A 21,183-nucleotide genomic window follows, 5' to 3' on the forward strand; every position below is an offset into this window, starting at 1 on the left:
ACCCCCCCCCTGACTCTGAGTCTCCATCTCCGGCCCACCTAAAATCCCCTCAAGAAATGGAATTGTGGATTTGTCCCACTTCTGAAGCCCACTTCTACACTATACTTCTGTACATATCTTCTCTTCCCTTGCCTGCAAAAGAAAAGGCATCAGCCATGAGCTAGACAGAATATTATCGTGCGACATGCATTTTACATCTGGTTATTAAATGAAATGTGTTCTACTAGCATTGTTCTTTGTGGATCCTCTTTAAGACAGCTTTTGCAAGGAAGAGCTGCATGGACACAGCTGCAGATGAAATGTTTGCAATTTGCAACACCCTATCTTGTACCAGATGTTTTTGTGTTAGGCAGCAATGCACAGATAATACACTATCCCCAACTATACCAGATACAGCCTGCATTTTAATAGACAGTTTTCTACAGGATGATAAAAAAAAATGTCAAGGATGAATCTGGAGTGCTTTGTACTTCAAGCCTTTCAATATCCCCAAGTCAGAGTTATAGTACTAGCTCAAATTGCATGTTGCTGAGCACACTTTATAATACTTTTCATTGATAGATTTGAAAAGAAGAAAGGTTGTTCTTATGGTTCTTTTGGTTTCCACCTGCTTCACTCCCAGTTGCATTATTGGTTATGACAGGAGTTATGATATAATAGATCCTACATCATAAGTTGAAGGTAGGAGATGGTGTATAAAACAGCAGTGCTACATTCTGAAAATGCCTCAACGTTTATTTGGTGAAATGATTAAGTGCTTTTATGCTTATCTATGACACTAAACAATCCAAAGGCCATCATTTCCAACACTGGAAGTGGAAGCGTCTCTCGTAAGTAATAGATAATGGTAACCTCATTAGTACTATTGTTAAAAGGGATTTCATGGAATTCAAGTTTCCTCACCATTCTAGGTCAGCTGTACTAGAGGGAACAGAAACAAAGCCACTTGATATGTCATTGTGTGGGATCTGCTGCACATGGCAAACCATAAGATGCACATTTGACACATGGGAAAAAACAAAAAATATCAAAGGGTTCTCTCTCTTTTGTCTTTTCCATTAGATGATTCCCATTTTATATGTGTATTTACACCTATGGCACAGAAGAAGAAGAAGAAGAAGAAGAAGAAGAAGAAGAAGAAATTTTTATTTATACCCCGCCCTTCCTGGTTCAAAAACTGGGTTCAGGGCAGCTAACAACAAATTTAAAACAGATTGTAAAAGCAGCATAAAATACAGTATAAAAACATGAATAACAATAAAATTCAAAGTTCAGAAATCAATTTAGGGGAAATCCATCTAATAAGCATTACATTAGATAATCCCAGGGCTAGCTGGCTGAATTTGTCCTACTTTGGCCAGCAAGGAGGCCAGGGGAGAATTAGCTATGGGGTCTCAGAGCGGGTAATTTTCATAAAAGGGGAGGGGGAGGGAAGAGAAGAGAGGGGAAATAAAAGATCAGGCTGAATTCAAATTAAAGGCCAGGCGGAATAGCTCTGTCTTACAGGCCCGATGGAAGGAGGTTAAATCCTGAAGGGCCCTAGTCTCATGGGACAGAGCATTCCACCAGGTCGGAGCCATCACTGAAAAGGCCCTGGCCCTGGTGGAGGATACACTGACTTCCTTAGGGCCCGGGACCTCTAAACTATGGTTATTCATGGACCTTAAGGTCCTCTGAGGGGCATACCAGGAGAGGCGGTCCCATAAATACATGTGATCACAGTTACAAATCTAGATTGATGGTCCTCAAACTACCACAGTAACAGTGTCGTATTGGCATCCATCTGTCTTGAGAGACAATGGAATGTGCCTCCAGAGGCGAAGTCAAACCACTGCTTTAGCGGCACTGAAGTGACCTCCTTGGGAATGCAAGCCTGGGGAGTGTGCATGGAGGTCTTGGGTTGCCCAGACAACAAAACCTTCCTCTCTGCCTCACTGATGTGGTCCAGAAGACAGCAGAGCAATACATTTGGCACTAGCTTGGCTGCAAGAGTTGCTGGAAGGAGATGTCCAACCATCTTAGGGACTCCACTCCAGATTTGCGTAGGGGTTCCTCCTTAGCCTTTTCTTCTCCTGAAGATATCCCACAAGGCAGTGGAGCTTTAGGATCAGAGTTTTCCTCCTCTAGAAGGGCTACCTTTCTGGGTTGATGACCCCCATCTGCCCCTCACTTCCCTCTATAGCACTTGTAGAAACCGCCTTCTTGACCATTGGACCCAAAATTGGTCTCTTCTGCTCAGTCCACCAGAGCCTCTCTTCACATGCAAAGGAAGTCCCTAACTCACTAGGGTTTGAGACCCTTTGGCTACCCTAACCTGGTTTAGACGCCCAATCGAAGTCATTTCTGAGGTGTGGCTGATGTTGCATGCTGAAAGCTTCTAGGAGCCACTGGTGATAGCTGAGTGCATGGTGGGGACCAAAGGGGACCAAACTATTCTAGAAGGAGCACGACATATCCCTCACCAGTGGTACTCCCCCTCTCTTGACACCCCATACACCCCACTCCATTAATAGCTAACTGAACAATTGCCATGGCACAGCTCAGAAGCGGCAGTGCTTAATCTTACACAGGCTTCAGCTATTACCAAGTGTGGAGAAACACCTGATGTACTCTACTCCTTAATATGTGATTTTCCTCCTGTATCCTTTTTGCAATATGAATATGAAAAGTTCCTGTAATTGACCATATTTGGTTGAGAGAACTCCAATAACGCTTTTAATCTAAAAGTGTGCTTCACAGAATTTCTGGGCATTGCTACTTATTCAGCCTTAGGATTGCTTTTCTTTTCTTATATTTAAGCACATAAAAATATTAAAAGACCTTTGGAGCATAGTCTTTGTTTGCCAAGCTCTGATGAAAGAAATAAACCTGCCAAACAATTAAAATTGTTATTCAAGAAGATTAGGCTCTTTTCTTCTTTTCATAAGTTCCGTTGCCTGCTTTAGATTGGCTTACCCTTTAGTTTTTATAGATAGTTCTTTCGGCTGTTATAATTAAATGTATCATTTGCCATATCTGTTCCTGTTCCTGTTTGGGGAACATTAAAATTTACATTTTGCACTTCTTTGATGAGAACCCTGCCTAATAACAGTGGCACAAGCTCATTAAGGTGTCTATGCCTCTGATATGAAATGAGTCACACTTTGAGGTACAGCTATGGGGGAAATGATACTGGTTTTCAATTCCAAAACAAGGACTACAGAAATGAAAGTCTGCCATTTAATTTTTAAGTGTGGGTACAATGATTGTGGTTCTTCCCAGGAGGAGTTTTGATGATGATGATAAACCAACTCTGGGTGACTCCCAACAGAATGTTAAAAATGCAACAAAGCATCAAACATTAAAAACTTCCCTAAACAGGGCTGCCTTCAGATGTCTTCTAAAAGTCAGATAGTTGTTTATTTCCTTGACATGTGATGGGAGGGCATTCCACAGGGTGGGCGCCACTACCAAGAAGGTCCTCTGCCTGGTCCCCTGTAACTTCTTGCAGTGAGGGAACCGCCAGAAGGCCTTCGGTGCTGGACCTGAGTGTCTGGGCTGAACGATGGGGGTGGAGATGCTCCTTCAGGTATACTGGGCCGAGGCTGTTTAGGGCTTTAAAGGTCAGCACCAACACTTTGAATTGTGCTCGGAAACGTACTGGGAGCCAATGTAGGTCTTTCAGGACTGGTGTTATATGGTCTCGGTCATAATGAGATGGTAGGTCACAAAGATAAGAAAACACATAGCAAGCTACCTTGGCCCTATTCAGTTGTTTTTGTGCTTCAAGGGAGAGCAGAGATGTACTTGTACACTCCATGCATTCCACAAGAAGGTTGCATACCTTCCATGCACCATACCTGTGCACTTCCAGGCTCCTGAATCACTCCAGCAGGCTCACCACTGAAGACTTTTGCCATCCTATGTGTGAATCCCAACTAGTGGATCCCCACGCTCCCTGTATGCAATTCTAATTATGAATTGAACACACAAGCATGGTGCTCTTGTTTTTATGTATCCATCAAATCAGATTATGCCTTGGTATTCATCCAATTAAATTGTTGTTTATTGTTATTGATCTATTGTCCTCCCTTCCTCCCAAAGGAGCCCAGGGTGGTGTAAATTTAGGTATCATCCCTGAGACTGATGGGTCTTCTAAACCTTACTCTGCATTGTATCCACAAAAATTCATTGGGGAGGACAAAAGCACCCACACATTCCAGTTAACAGTGCTGGGAGAGAGGCATTTTCTCCACCCCATGCTTTCCTGGGTATCTATGGTCTCTGCCCTGCCCTGCCCTGCCCTGCCACACACCTTGTTTGCCCCATGATTCCAATTGTATCTGCCCCAAAACAGTAATGTCTACCCTTGTGGAAGAACCACTGCAGCTGTCATTCTGAAATTTGGCCTGCTTCATCTCCTCAGAAGCAGTTACCATGCCTGCAAATTACATCAAATTTTAAAGGTGCCAGTACAACCCTTCCCCACCCAGGATGTTAAAAAAAAGAGGTAAAGTAAAGGACCCTTGGACAGTTAAGTCCAGTCAAAGGTGACAATGGGGTTGCGGCACTCATTTCGCTTTCAGGCCAAGGGAGCCGGCGTTTGTCCACAGACAGCTGTCTGGGTCATGTGACCAGCATGACTAAACTGCTTCTGGCACAATGGAAACACCGTGATGGAAACTAGAGTGCACAGAAATGCCGTTTACCTTCCTGCCACAGTGGTACCTATTTATCTACTTGCACTGGTATGCTTTTGAACTGCTTAGGTTGGCAGGAGCTAGGACACAGCAATGGGAGCTCACCCCATTGCAGGATTCGAACCGCCAACCTTCTGATCGGCAAGCCCAAGAGGCTCAGTGGTTTAGACCACAGCGCCACCTGCGTCCAGAATGTATGCACTTCCTATTTGGTAGGCATACTCCAATGAGAAAGTGCTGTCATACTTGTAAATTTCATCTACTTCTGTGAAAAAAGTGGGCAGTGGTGGTGGTTACAGGTATTTTAACTTGTACATTAGAGTGAATTATGGGGTAGATGGGACAAAGGTAGCATTTTCAAAGATCAAATTTTACCCCAAATAGCAAATCAAATTGGAACGGTGCAGAGTTGCTCTGAAACAGCTCAGACTGCTTCTCAAAGCAACAGATACAGGTGCAAGTCAAATCTTGTGGCCAGTGTACAGCCCGTTGTAGCCATGGGTCCTGTGGTGAATTCTCCTTTAAAGCCAATCTATGTCCTGATCCAAGCCAGATTGCTGCTCGTTTGTATTTTAAAACAAGAAGCATCAGAAGGATATTGTCGGGGACGTTGCTGAAGAGGGCTGGTGGGAGACACACCCTCCCTCTGCTCTGGATCCAGATCCTGAATCTTCCCAGGAGCAGTGGGACAGTATAGATTTGGAACAGTGGTTCACAGAGGGACATAGTTCAGAAGACAAAAGTTGGGATGAACTCGGTGGTGAACAGCTAGGAGAAGAAGAACCGGGAGAGAGACAGTTAACAGTCTCTGGTTCACTGGAAAGTGTCCAGCTGATCAATCCAAGATCACAGAGAGTAGATAAGGCAGCTGCAAAGAAGGCACAGTGGTTGCAAGATCAGGTTGGAAGACGAGGAAGTGACTTGGGGGGAAGTGGGGGGAAACCTTAATTGGGAGCACCTTTACTCCGAGAATGGACTCTTTGTTCTTTCGCTGTGTGTGACGTTAACATATGAGAGAGTGCTGGAGGTGAAATAGTTAAACAGGTTGCCCAGTCAGGACCCAGGGGGGGGGTGGAGTCAGAGGGACTATAAAACCAGCTCTGGGAGGGGCAAAAGAGAAAGTTCATTGAGGAGTTCGTTGGGAGTTGGGTGGTTGGTTGAAGTGGGAGTGAACTGGGCTGGAGTTGTGGGTAGGTTGAGTTAGTGTAACGAAATAGGCTGAGTCAGGAACTGTTAGGGGCTAGGTAGACAAGTAAATATCTGAGAGGTGGTTTAGTGAGTGAGAGCAGGTAGCGGAAGTTATAGATAGGGATAGGTACCCTGTGAATGTAATTGACTGATACTGTTTATGAAACCACATGCTTGTTAAATTGCAATAAATAAACAAAAGTTTATGTTCCAATTTAACCCTGACTGGACTCAGTATTGTCCCAGGTAGGGCCTGGGTAGTGGCAGCAAGAAATAAAGTGGTGGCACAGGGATCAATAGATGGTGAAACGTCCGGGGACCCTGTGTAATCACCACACTGTGATTATAAAATCTCTTTAAAAGGGAGGGAGGAAGCCACTTCCCTGAAGCCTGTCAGATATACATGCATTCATGACAGACAATGTGAGTGTTTTGTAAATATGTATCTGTAGACAAGTCCTGAGAAGCAGCCCATTTCCCAAGAAACACACGAGGATGATTCAAAATAAACTGGAACAATGATTTCTCGTTTGCTTTTGGGGCAGAACAGGGTACCCAAATTATGTTTTCAAAAGCTGCTGTATGCATTAATTTCCAGACCTGCCATGTCTTGGTATCAAGTGCTCTGGAATAATTCAAATGCCCAAATTAAAGTGCCTATATTCAAAATTCTGAAGATTATTAGGATTGGCAGTTGGATCTTACGTCCATGCTGGCCAATGGACAGTCTCCTTTACGTCAGCTGAGGACACAGGCTAGCATAGGGGGCGCAGACCCAGGCTGTCTGGTGCATACATCTGACTCCCACTATCGGGGGAAAATGGTGGGCAAGCACAGGAGGAAAGGTTGGGGGCTGCTGCCACTGTCCCACTCCATCTACCACCTGAGGCAGATCTGCACCTACTGTACATCCACCTTCCTCATCCTGACTGGTAGCAGGACTGACCTCCCTATTTGCCTGTCAGAATTTCTCCCTGTTCAGTTTTGTGCCATCTCTTTTAGGGTTACGTTGGCTGGTCTCGGAAAAGTTGGCCAATGCATAGGCATGGCAATGGCAGCTACGGCAGTATTTACATTGTACTTTGCTGGGAGATAATGTGTCCCGATTGGTTTAGATAATAACTTTTATGGGTCCAGCTGTCACGTTATGGTGGCAAGCTTGCAAGCTGCACCGGGGGAGGGGAATATTCTGTGCAGCTGAAAAACTTGAAATGGCACCAACCTAGCTGGCTTTTATAAGAGTTACAATCTAAAGCAGTGGTTCCCAACAGTTTTTCCCCCACTTGAAAACTGCTGAGGGTCTTCGCACACCACTTTTCTGCCTTTTGTAGCAATTATGATGCACTGTGCTACATTCTGTATGATTTCCAATTGCATTTTCATTGCTTCTTTTATTTGTTGTTACTTCTTCCGTTCCTCTCCGCCTGTCTTTCTGGTTCCTAATCCTTCCCACTCCTTTCAAGTCACTTCCTCTTGCTCTGTATTTTTGTGCTCCTAATCCTTTCTGCTCCTTTCAAGTGCTTCCTCTCTCTCTCTCTCTCTCTCTCTCTCTCTCTCTCTCTCACACACACACACACACACACACACACATCGCTTCTGCTTCATCCTGCCACAACTCCTTTCATTCTTTAGACTTGCTGGAGACTATCCAAATGAAGTTCATGGACCACTCGTGGTCCGTGGACCACAGTTTGGGAATCTCTGATCTAAGAAATACAATATTGGAAGAAGAATGTAAGGAAAGTCTGCTGGGTCAGTTTTCATAGGAGTCAACCAGATGACGACCATGGGACACCAGTAAGCAGAACCTGAATACAGCAGTGCTTTTCCCACCTGCAATTTCCAGAGCAACTGGCAATTTTATTTATTGTTATTTACTGAATTTATATTCCGCCCTATACTCGGGAGTCTCAGGGCAGTCCACAGAATAAAATCAAGTTTTAAAACCACAAAATACATAATAAAAATAATAAAAAACAACCCAATAGTCCCCCAACACATTTTAAAAGGGCATAGGATGTCAATCAGATCAACCAAAGGCCTGCTTAAAAAGGAACGTTTTTGCCTGGCGCCTAAAGGTGTATAATGAAGGCACCAGGCAAACTTCCCCGGGGAGAGTATTCCACAGACGGGGAGCCACTGCAGAGAAGGCCTGTTCTCATGTTGCCACTCTCCGTATCTCTTGAGGAGGAGGCACATGAAGAAGGGCCTCAGAAGATGATCTTAGGGTCCGGATAATCAGAACAACTGTCAACAGTGGCTGTAGAGAATTTAATGTGAAACTTATCTGCAAAAAATAGGGTTGCCATGTGTCCCCTTTTTCCAGGACATGTCCTCCTTTTCAGGGGTAACATTTCTGTCCTGGTGGATTTTTAAAAATCTGCCAAAATGTCTCTGGCTATACTTTCTGGATGAGACATAGACATAACTGGTGGCTGAAGACATGCTTTTTCCTTTCTCTTCTCCTGCCCTACTCAGCAATATATCACAGCTTCTATAGCCTACATATAGTAGGGGTATTTAAAATTAGAGTCATCATAGCATCTTCTTTTTTGCTGTTCAAAATATGGCAGCCCTAACAGCCCTTACACTATCCAACGGACAGCTCATTCCCTACCACACACATACACCTACTATCCAATTACCTTCCTTTTCTGCCCTAAACTTGGGGAAAGGATAAATTTTGTGTGTGATTTGATCTGTTTTCCTTATATTGAACAATATGTCAATGTTGACAACCTTAATCTATTCCATCCCTTACCATTGTAGGAGATTTATCTTAATTTATTACCTAGATTTTCTGTGTGACCCAGCAATATCGCCATCAGATCCAATAGATTGTGTCCTCCCTAAAAGAGGGCAAGTGTTGAGGTGAGACCTGGAGACTGATCACCTGTGTTGTGGGTGGGTAAGATTGCTCAGCCACAACACCCGAATGGTAGGTCCCTTGATGTTGGGTTCAATCTGGACAATGGAGGGCAGTCCAAACAGATCGAGGGACCTACATATGCCCATGCACGTGACCCAGAGCTTCCTCTTTTGGCGCGTGTATTCAGAACACCCGCCCACCTCTCCCTACTTTTAGGGCTTTGCGCTTGACCTTGCTATGCCGTCATGTGTCGTCTGTTGTTGGGACAGGGGCATGGCAGGAATTTTCCCTGATTGGCTGTTGCCATTTGGGTTTCACCTGCCGCGTAGCAAATCGTCACAACTTGTAAGGTTGCGGATAGGCTCTGGTTCAGGTGATAGGGATGGGAGAACGCTCTTGCCATCTCTAAGTGAAGGGTATTCCGTTAAAGGAATCAAGGGAATCAACTGGTTTGGTCAACCCCTGTGAGGGGGTTGTGCCCGTGCCTGAGTCCAGGGGGGCATCTGGGTGGTGAACATAGTCTGTTCCCGGCTTTTTGCCTACCCAGGTGTTCACCCTTGGCTGACCTATGCTGGTGCCCTGGGTCAGCACTGCCTGCAAGGGTGCAGGGAGCTAGTCGAACCAGAGCCTATGCAACCACTCACCTTCTGTAATCAATAAAGTTGTGGCCTAAATTCTGCCAAAAACCAAAACTAAAATTTGAGTCAAGTGTGAATTTATTTAGGGGGGAGGTCTTTGGGTCTGAACGCACAATTCTCCTTTCCCATTTATAGTCTTAATGATTGTCATGCCTTGTATCTGATAGTTCTAAATTCCTGGGCAAGACTACCAAGTATGAAGGAACCCTGCTTAAATGCTACCAGATCTCCAGCTATCAGCTCACCCCACATCTGTTAGCATCCCAGGAGTATGAAAAAAGTGTCCTGTGCAATTTAAAACTTGACACCATACCAGCACAGATGGTTTTAGGAAACCCACTGGCTTTTATCACCTACCAACTTTAGGTGCTGACTTCCCTGGGCTCACCATGGCAACTGCTTCCAGAATCCCTTCTGGTGTTCAGTGGCAGGCAGTACCTTTCCTGTCAATCAGAACCAGATACACTACACTAAGCAGCCATCTAGCCATCATTTGACTACAAGAATGTATTTGATACTCTTTTAAAATTACGGGTTGCTGATTGCCAGGGATTTCATTCTTCGAGTGGGAGAAGAGGTTATCGAACTGAATGTAATGTGGAGAGACATGATTTGGGAGAGATCAATGAACTCATTCAGCCGAGCTCACTTTGTCCTTGTGAAGATTTTATGCTAACCTCCTCCATCACGGTCTGTGAAACTATAGCTGGAGGTCTGCAGAACATCACCCCAGGAGTGGCTGCCTTTATATCTATTTTTAAATGGAAGGATGGAGGGAGGGGAGACCATTCTCAATTATACAAGTCTCAAGAGTGCTGGTATTCATTAGAATGGCTAACTTCTTCTGTCTTTGCCGTGAGTATCTAAAAATACTCGTGTGGCTGGTTCACAAATAAGCCAAATGACATAAGAGATGTAGTCTGTGCAGAACCCAATTAGCAAACAGTTTGATGTGTAGCAGAGCATCAGGAAGCCGAGCCAGAAAATGAGTAACAGGAACAGATGGAGCGGCGATTCGCGTATGTTGTAAAGACGATCATCGCAAGGAAAACATGAATGAAAATAACAGCAGTGAATGTCAAGCTAAACAAACTCAACCAAACAGCAGTGAGTTTCAGACAGAGCATTTCTGAATATGGGAAAGTGTGCAGAAAGAACAATGGAAGGGTGCGCAATATCATGAATATGGATGATTCTGTAGCATCAGGCACTCATACCAGTATCCAGGGAAAATTGGATTGGCTCAAAAGTGAAGATGTTGTGCTATTTGTTGATGTTTATGCATGCCATTAAGGGACGCGGGTGGCGCTGTGGGTTAAACCACAGAGCCTAGGACTTGCCGATCAGAAGGTTGGCGATTCAAATCCCTGCGACAGGGTGAGCTCCCGTTGCTCCTGCTCCTGCCAACCTAGCAGTTCGAAAGCACGTCAAGGTGCAAGTAGATAAATAGGTACTGCTCCAGCGGGAAGGTAAACGGCGTTTCCATGCACTGCTCCGGAAGCTGTACACTGGCTCCCTCGGCCAATAAAGCGAGATGAGCGCCGCAACCCCAGAGTCGGTCACGACTGGACCTAATGGTCAGGGGTCCCTTTACCTTTACCTTTATGCATGCCATTTTTTTTGGTGTGCTTAGACCAGAGGTTCCCAAAGTATTGTCCATGGTTCACCAGTGGTCCCTGAGCTTCATTCAGTTGGTTCGCAGCAAGTCTGTAAAGAGCAGTGGCAGGATGTGATAAGTGGGGCGGGGAGAGAGAAAATTCACTTAAGAGGAGCAGGGAGGCTTAGGAGCACAAAAATATAGAGCAGGAGAAGTGACTTGAAAGGAGTCATAATATTCACAATACATACATTTCCCCAAGCATTTCAGCAAAGCAAAATGTACTCTCTCTGACCCTGTGGAGTCAGACTTAGCTCCCTGGGTCTATTTTCATTTGAATACTTTGATTTTATATGATTTTAACACTTTAGTGTGGCTTTCACCCCTGCAAACTGCTTTGGGATCCTAGTCCATAAAGTGGTCCATGAATTATTTTAATATTTATAAACAAATAGCTCATGATAAGCAGACCTTTAAAAAGCAGGTGCTTTTAAATTCCATGCTTTTAGTTCTTAGAACTATTTTGCTTTCTCCTTGCTCGTGTTTCAGTGCTGCCTACTGATTTTATGCTGGAGTAGGATCTTGCACTGCATTTTATTAATTTTGTGCTGGTGTCACTTTTATATATGGGATATTTTTAGGACTGTTGGTGATATTTGCATTTTATTGATTTTAAAATTATAAGCTGCCCAGAGGACAGAGTTGATTGGGTGGTAAAGAAAAGCCTAGATGATTAAATGAACCTTGCCATGTGAGCAACATTGTCAAGTCTATCTATATTTCTTTTCTTTTAAATCCTTTGGGCATGTGTGCAAAATATGGCTCTGGATAAGTATTGGCTCATCAGAACTCTGTAATTCAAATAAAATATTGATTTGATATGCTTGACATTGGCCCTAGGCATGTCAGGAGGTATCTTCTCACCCCTCAGGACTTTACAGGTTCCTACATCAACTTAAATTGTCCCCCTGGGCCAATAGGAAGCTGCTGGGAAACCTGGTATGACTCAAGTTGATTCAAATCTCTTCACTTCGTGTCATGAGTATCAAAATCTGCTTTCACTTTTCAGCTTTATTTATGCTGTGAACATATTCTCATTGCTTCAACCATTGCTATTCCTCTTTGCCTTCACTGTCACCTGCCTCATTTGCTCACCTTGCTTGATTTCATTGTGGCAATTTTAAGGATGATGACCATGTGAAGGCATCATGGCTGCTTGTAATCATGTGGGCAGAAGGAGCAGCCTATTCATTCAAAAAACACATGAATGGGATTCACTAGCATCCTGGTTCACCTCGTTTCCCTGTCCAGCCTGATCCAAATTTCTTGTAATTCTGCTGCTTCACCCCACTGCCAGGTTTTGTTCTATAGCTGGGAGCTCTGGCCTTGTTTACAGGGTTGCACATTCTGTCTGAAGGTGACATATCTTGGTATCATGCATCCTCATGTGGATCTCTCTGATACTTGGAAGTGCTTGCCAGTGATTTCTAGAGGCTATTGCTAAAAACAATAGTTTCTATTTCCTTTGCCAGCCACCTCTAAAATAGAGAATGAGAGGTATTGCAGCTAACCATTCTCTTCCAATTTATAAGAAACGTAAGACCATTCAAAAATTACTCAAGAAACCTGTGTGGAACAATTTTTGAACTGTTCTTCTGCAACGTCTCTCCTGATTTGAACCTACCTGGACGCTTAGATCTTCACCTGTGGGAGGCTTAGAGTGTGAGAACAACATAGAGGGCCTTTTCCAGTTGTCTCCCTCTCTGTAAAATGCTCTGCCCAGTGAGGTCCACCTGTCCCTTTCATTAACATATTTTTGGTGCCAGGTATAGGTTGACCTTCCCCCCCAGGACTTTGATGACCTGAGCTGATGAGAAGAAACGCCATGGTGCATCTGCACTGAATCTGAATGCCTTCATCTGCTCCAGCCACAATAAAACATGTCTCTCCTGTATTGGTCTCTACAACCACAGGAGGCACTGTAAGTCACCAATGGTTTGACTTTACCAATGGTCTCATTCTTCCATCATCTCTCCGGACAGACAGTTGCCAACATGATAGCAGAGTCATCTTGTTCTTTGACAGAATATATAATTTACAATTAAATTATGACATAATATATGGCTATTGTTATAGGAATCTTCTAAGACGTAGTCAAACTGAACAATTGCATCAACATTAAAACTTATTGGGAGGTTTCTAATAGATTTCATGCTCCGCTGTTAAGGTAAAGGACCCCTGGATGGTTAAGTCCAGTCAAAGATGACTATGTGGTTGCGGCGCTCATCTCGCTTTAGGTCGAGGGAGCTGGCGTTTGTTCAGAGACAGCTTTCCAGGTCATGTGGCCAGCATGACTAATCAGTTTCTGATGCAACGGGACACTATGATGAGTGCCAGAGCACACGGAAACACCGTTTACCTTCCCACCACAGCGGTACCTATTTACTTGCACTGGTATGCTTTTGAACTGCTAGGTTGACAGAAGCTGGGACAGAGCAACAGGAATTGACCCTGTCACATGGACTCGAACTGCTGACCTTCTGATCGGCAAGCCCAAGAGGCTCAGAGGTTTAGACCAGAGCACCACCTGTGTCTCTTGCTCCACTTTATAGTTAGCTTGTTGTGTAAAATCTGTTCCGGTTTTTCCTACTGACCTCCTGCTTTCTAGAGGCCTACATTCCCCTTTTTGCAATACTCCACTCCAATGGAGGACTGAATAATATTAAATTTCATCATGTTGAAAGCAACTAATTATAATTCCGATCTCTCTGGGTCACCCACGGTTTGCATAAGTCCTCCAGTGTCCATGTTTGCTGCCCCTCCAATTTAGCTGTCACTGGCAAATTTAATCAGAGGTGATTTTCTACCTTCCATTAATGGGAGAAAAAAATAATCAAATAACGTTCTGTGTGCTGGCCTCCAAAGTGCACCACAGAGAACTTACCATAAATGATTATTCTGCACCTGTCACTTTTTAATCCATGCCATGATATTTTTATCTGCTTTGGACTTAGTCAAGTGTTAAAAATGAGAGGTACAGTATCAAATGCCTCGCCACGTTCTAAATATATCCACTGAAAAGAAAGTATCAGCCACAAAGAGTCTTGAACTCTCAATCTCCTGCTCCAAAGTCAGAGGCCCTATCGATTAGTCATCAGACAGTGCACACTGGGGGCATAATCCTGCAACCCTTCTGAAAGTGCTGCTATTGAAGTCATTTGTTAGAAGGCGATGTTACTTCCCAGAAGACCCAGGCTATTTTCTTTTTATAATACAGTGCAGTCAAATTTCTTCCAAGCTTCACATGCATCTTTTTTTTTGGGAGACTTAAAAAAGTGAATCCTCAACCAAACATTAGGGAATAGTAAGAAGGCAGAGGATCAAGCCAAGGCTCAGCATAACTCCAAATCTTCCAGCAGCTGTCAGAGCACTCGGGACACAACAGAGTGGCGCACCAAAGTACAAGTTATAATGAAGTATGCCATTATGCATGCCATCTGCTTAACCTTTCACAGATAAATGCTCCTACGACTAATAATAGTGGCATGGTTCAAAATCAGAAGAGACTATATAGAAATGGAAGTTTATGGGCCAAATTCTGCAGGGCTTATGGTGAGCTTCGCCTGAGTTGTAATTTCAAAGCCAGTCTCAAATGGCAGGGCAGTTACCAAAGTAGCCCTGCCTTCCAAAATGGAAAGACAAAGAGCTAAAGAAGAATGGCTAGTAAAGTTAAAGGATTGTGCTGAAATGGCAAAATTTGCTGTAAAACTAAGAGATCAAATGATGGGCTGTTTATGGAAAATCGGAGGCCTTTTTGGATTACCTGTCAAAGTATTTTAGCGATATGAAATTGTGAGCAGTATTTGATATATGAGCAAGGGGGGGGGGGGGAAGAATGATGACAAGATGGAGTTTAGTAACAAGTACAGTGGTACCTCTGGTTATGAACTTAATTCGTTCCAGAGGTCTGTTCTTAAGCTGAAACCGTTCTTATCCTGAGGTGCGCTTTCGCTAATGGGGCCTCCTGCTGCACGTGCGCCTCTAGCGCACAATTTTCGTTCACATCCTGAGGCAAAGTTCACAACCAGGAGCAGCTACTTCCAGGTTAACGGAGTTCATAACCAGAAGCGTACATAACCAGAAGCATTCGTAACCAGAGGTACCACTGTACAGTCGTACCTTGGCTCCCGAACGCCTTGGGAGTCAAACCTTCCAGCTCCTGAATGATTGAAAACTGGAAATGAGTGTTCCGGGTTTTGAACTTTTTTTTTGGAAGCCGAGAGTCCTGCGTGGCTTCCGCTATTGTTTCCAGCATGCCTGTGAAATTGGAAACCAATAGTGTAGCTTTGCCCTTCTATCTCTGAGCTGCAACCCTCTGCAAACCGCCATTGTAAATCTATACGGTCCTCTTCTTCTCGGGAAGGTTCAGGAGAAGGGGGAGGCAGTCTCCACCATTCCTCCTGCGATGTCCAGTCCCTGACACCATCACATGGAATATATTAACTTGGCTGAAGATAAATAAAATAACTATGAGATAAATCCAGGTATTCAGAGGCTATGAGAGGCAATACAGTGGTACCTCTGGTTACATACTTAATTCGTTCTGGAGGTCCGTTCTTAACCTGAAACTGTTCTTAACCTGAAGCACCACTTTAGCTAATGGGGCCTCCTGCTGCCGCTGCGCCGCTGGAGCACGATTTCTGTTCTCATCCTGAAGAAAAGTTCTTAACCTGAGGTACTATTTCTGGGTTAGCGGAGTCTGTAAGCTGAAGTGTATGTAACCTGAAGCATATGTAACCTGAGGTTACATATGTAACTGTATAGCCATTATAACTAGTCACAATTTATAGCCTTCTCGTCCACAAATTTATCTAACTCCATTTCTAAACTGATTCAACTTTTGCTCAAAGTATATATGAACCCCTACTGCTCAGCTGTCTAATAGATGGTGTTTGTGGTTCGAGGACCCGAACCCCGCACAGTGGAATGAAACACAAGGACACATGATATAAGGTTAATGGGCAAGAAAAGGCCACAACTTTATTGATTACAGCAAGTGAAAAGGTATTGGCTTAGGCATTGGATTACGTCAGCTGACTCCACCCACTCGGAGAGGGGTGAGTCTAAAAAACAAAGGGGGTTTATTCACCAGTAGGTGGAGCCTGTTGATGCTAATCCAACTATAAGCTCTCCCCTGATGTCACCGAGGGTCGTGCCATGGCCTCCCGCCAAGCAGGCATCGAACAGAATACACGACCGCCGGATTCCTTTAACGGAATACCCAAAAATTGAAGGCGCAGGCGATGGCCACACCTAGCCCTTCGACACCACAACACATTATTCCAATGCCTAACCTACCCACCAATACCACGAAAGTTGTGACGATTGCTACAAGGTAGGCGAAAAAACCAAAAGGCCTAATGCCAAATGGAAAAATTCCTACCAGGCCTCCTGGACAACCAGGGCGACCAACCTAAGGTCCATAGCAAGGCCAAAAGAAAACTGGAAACCCTGCTCTAAGGGAGTGGAGGGTGGGTGACTCGCGACGGCACAACAAAAAGTGAGGGCTGGAGGCTGGCGCCTCAGCAATTTAGGCTGCTGTACACGCCCCCTTGAAGGCACCTGGTTGGGTGCTTGGCCGAGGGCGTGGGCACCAGCCAGGTGAGTGGGAGGCAGGGGGCAAATGCCCCCTGCTTGAGGCGGAGTCCGGCTCCCGGCCACAACCACTCCCCTCTCTTCCAGGGAGGAGAGTCTTTGCAGACTACCAATTCTCAATGGATTTTAGCATGAATTTACTCTAAGAATAAAGATGAATCAGCCAGATGCTCCTTTAATGCTATGTCTAGCCTGCAAAGGACTGGAGAAGGTTCATAGCTCTTTCTCCAAAGGGACATTGGGCATGCCAAATGTCCTTTTTGCTATTCTGGATCACATAATTTTTCAGATGACCAAACTGGGACAGGGGACTGTTGGTACAGAGAGAAAATAGTGAAACAGTGGAACAGTGAAAAACTGAAAACAACGAAAACTATTATGTGAAGGCAGTAGGGGTTACTTGCTTCAATAGAGTAACATAGATTTATTGTGATGTTGAGAAGGAAGTGAACAGGTCACACTGCTGACCAACTCTTTCTTCAAAGTATCTGGCGGCAGCTTCCAGTGTGGTGTAAGCGATACCATACACTGCCAGGCATTGTAGAAAACACTTCTGTCATGCAATAATCTGCCAGGCATTGTAGAATTGACATTTATCAAAGGAGAACAGAAAAATTGAGCTGAAACTCATCTTTATTGTATTAAACTGAAAGCATTAAAATATCAATTTTGGTGACATTTTTATGATGAACAAAATATAGCTAAGTACACACAAGTTGTTCTCATTTATTAATTGCCGAAAAACACAGCATTTACTTGGTTTCCTGATAGTAAACGGGGAGAGGTGCAATATTTATGCCATATAGCTAGACTAGTACATTCAACAAATAATCTAGCAAAATTTGCACTAGATTATTGCAAGATGCTATAAATTTGGCTGCCTTTGGAAATGTCTCTTGGTGCAAAATGCAATGGATGGACTCTTAAATCACATGGGCCATAGCTTGCCACCGTCAAGGATGTCCCTATTTTCATTAGAGAAATGTTGGAGGTTATGCAGTGTATCTTAACTGGCTTCCTTAGAAGTGCTGGTTGCAATCTTTTCAAGCCTTTTACTGCTCCAAGTGGACTTCCTATGCCAGGCATAGGCAAACTCGGCCCTCCAGATGTTTTGAGACTACAACTCCCATCATCCCTACCTCATATGACCAGTGGTCAGGGATGATGGGAGTTGTAGTCCCAAAACATCTGGAGGGCTGAGTTTGCCTATGCCTGTCCTACGTCCATATGGGTCAACCTAATAGTTAAAATATTTGAGGGCTTCTCTCCAGAGATTAGATTGGTGGAGACTGGGGACAGGGCCTTTGGCATGTTGTTGTCTCAGTTCCCCAGGGATATTTGACTGGAGTCAGTTTTGCTGAGCACGGTTGGCGCTGTGGGTTAAACCACAGAGCCTAGGACTTGCCGATCAGAAGGTTGGCGGTTCGAATCCCTGTGACGGGGTGAGCTCCCGTTGCTCTGTCCCAGCTCCTGCCAACCTAGCAGTTCGAAAGCATGTCAAAGTGCAAGTAGATAAATAGGTACTGCTCTGGCGGGAAGGTAAACGGCATTTATGTGTGCTGCTCTGGTTCACTAGAAGTGGCTTAGTCATGCAGGCCACATGACCCGGAAGCTGCACGCTGGCTCCCTCGGCCAATAATGCGAGATGAGCACCGCAACCCCAGAGTCGGTCACGACTGGACCTAATGGTCAGGGGTCCCTTTACCTTTTTAGATGCCACATGGACATGCCTTTATTTGCCTGGGATTTTAATGAATAACCCCCCCCCCCCATAATGGTGATTTTACTGCTGCTTATGATCTTTATCTGCTTTATTTTTCTTTTCTTTTCACTGATGTTTTTCTTAACATTTTCATGATGTTTCATACTGACCTTTTAATTGGTGGCTGCCTTGAGAATTTCATAAACTAAAAGACAGGTCATCAATATCTTAAATGTATATATTATAAATAAACATTATTGTGGGTGGGTGGGAAGTGGGGGCATCAGAAATCTCCAGCAGTTTCTACTCAGGAAGAAATAGGCCCTATAGCAACTGCCTCTGAAGGTTCCTACCACTTTGGGAAGTTGAAAAGTCTTTCCCCCCAAAATTATATTCTGTCACAGATGACACCATGTTGCTAATCTATATAACCTGGATCACAGGCTGCCATACTTGAGAGAGGGGCAGGGATGTTTGCATATGTATACAATCATTTCCTAACCTGTCAAGCCTTTTTTATTTTATTTTATTTTATATATTTATATTCCACATAATATTAAGATAGTCTCTATAAATAGTTTGCAAAACAACAAATACCATATGTATGTATAACAACCAACAAAACTGAAAAACTACTGTAAAACAGAAAACTACAAGGCAATATAAAACAATCAAATCCCCAAAGAGTGAAAACATAGCAGCACACATTGAAAAGATCATTTTAATTAATTAAAAAGGGGTCCAACAGAGCTGGTTTTTCCAGACTTATGAGGAATTAAACCTCTTTTAGCATGCCCCCAATTGCTGCTCTCTAAATGTATGAGCTAGCATGAATTCTATTAAACCAGTAACAGGAGCAAATATTTGACGGCTTCAGACACCTTCCTGTGTATTCACCTTTCAGAATGTTTAAAAGATGCTTTGCTTAGATGCCTCTCAGATAGGCCGGTTCAGGTGTAGATTTATCTACAGCTGTCTTCGTTTGGGTACATATCTCAAACCGCATTCACATTTAAATGCATGCTATCTAGATGCCATTATCATTTTTCGACAGCTTAAGAGGACATAGCTGACACTTCCTTTATCCTAAGGAATGTATTCAGCTTAGGATATTTCCTTCAGTTTGAGGCAGTGCATTCTCTCTGGCTGTAGAGTAGCCGTTTAAAAGAATTTCTGAAGAGCACGATGGAATTCTACACCAACTAAAGAACCATTTCTTTCCATGAAAATGAAAATGTAATCGGGCCAAGAGCTTTTGCCCCCTTCCACTGGAATGGCTTTCTGTCATGGCATCATGCTTTCCTTTTAAAACAACGTTTTGCATACCTCAGGCTCTCTCTCTGCTCAATGGGAAAACATTAAATAAAGAATGAAAAGATTGGTCTTTTTTTAAATTCATCAGGGTTGCTGTGAGTCACAATACAAAGAGAACCATTTCCACTATTCTCACAGAAATATATAGTCCATCAAAAAACATTAATAACCTAAATTTTAAAGTCTCTGGTGTCTGGATTAGCTGATGAAGCCAAGGAACTGCTGTTCTTGTTGTCGTTCCACCCATCAGGAATGGCTTAACAGTTGTGACAGAGCCACTGCGGTAGCTTTTTGGCAGACTGGTCACTGTTGTTTACCAGGAGGGAGATGTGCTGGGACAAGATTGTGGCAAGATTGGCATGGTGCACATGCACTGGTAGAAGCACTAGATTGTCAGGATGCTGTCAGTGGCTCCCAGCTGGTTGCCCAGGAAAGTATAAAGACAAGGAAAATTTCTTACTGTCCTTTTTTATTTCAATCTTTACAGAGAGAGGCTATAGAACCCAGCCTCTTGGATAAAGGCATTGTCCTGAGTGAATCTCCACCCTCCCCCCCCCCGGTCTCTCCCGCTTCCTCATTTGTCACTTCTACGGGTGCTACGTGCCTTCTGCCTTTGAGCTCTTTGCTCTCCTACTTTTAAGGCTCGCCGGGTTCTGGGAGATGGAGGGTCTGGAATGCTTTTTAGTGACAACTTGTCAGCCAGGTGTTGCTCTGGTTCTCCCATGATTTCCCAACATCCCCCCTTGTGGCGATCACACAGGGTCCCCGGACGTTTAACGGTCTATTGATCCCTGTGCCACCAGTGTGCTCGCTTCCCCGCTCCCACCAACCCATTACTCTCGGGTACACACTGAGTCCAGACAGTTGTTAAAATTGAACCAAATAAACAAGTTTATTTTATAAGTATTAACAAGTTTATGGTTTCTCAGATAATATTCTTGTCAGTTTCTTAACTTTAGTTTCTTTACCGGCCTGTACCTTCCTAATACCTTCTGACTATTAGATCAACTGGTTGACTGACTCCTCTTAACAGATTCTCTCACTCTCCTACATCAGACTAGCCCAACCCATAGACTTATCCTCTCCATCTCCTCTCTAACTCCAGACTGACTTCTTAACAACTCTAACTCTAACTCCTCCCCTTGGGTTCCTATTGGTTAGTCATTTTACAATTAGCTAACCCTTTCCTTATGAACCCAGTATGATGTCACACACCTAGGAGGGCAAATGTCACACCCCTCATCTGCCTCTGGCCTGCAACCTCCCTCAAACCACTGTAGTAAATCTATACTGTCTTCCTCTTCCTCCTCCCTGGAAGGGTCAGGGTGGGGAGTTGGTCTCCACTATTCCTCTGCCCAGTCCCTGACACAGATTGACTCTACCGTGCATTTGCACTGCACAAACCCACTTGCTGTTTCCCCCCTCACAGTGAGCAACAGTCACCCACTAACCAGCAATCTAGTGTAGCAGCTGCCCCCTCTTCTGTTGGCCATCATTTTGTCATCCCCTCACTCGCTGATGATGACTTAGTGATGTTCAAC

Source organism: Podarcis pityusensis (genome assembly GCF_964106645.2).
Source record: "Podarcis pityusensis genome assembly, chromosome: 10".
NCBI lineage: Eukaryota > Metazoa > Chordata > Lepidosauria > Squamata > Lacertidae > Podarcis > Podarcis pityusensis.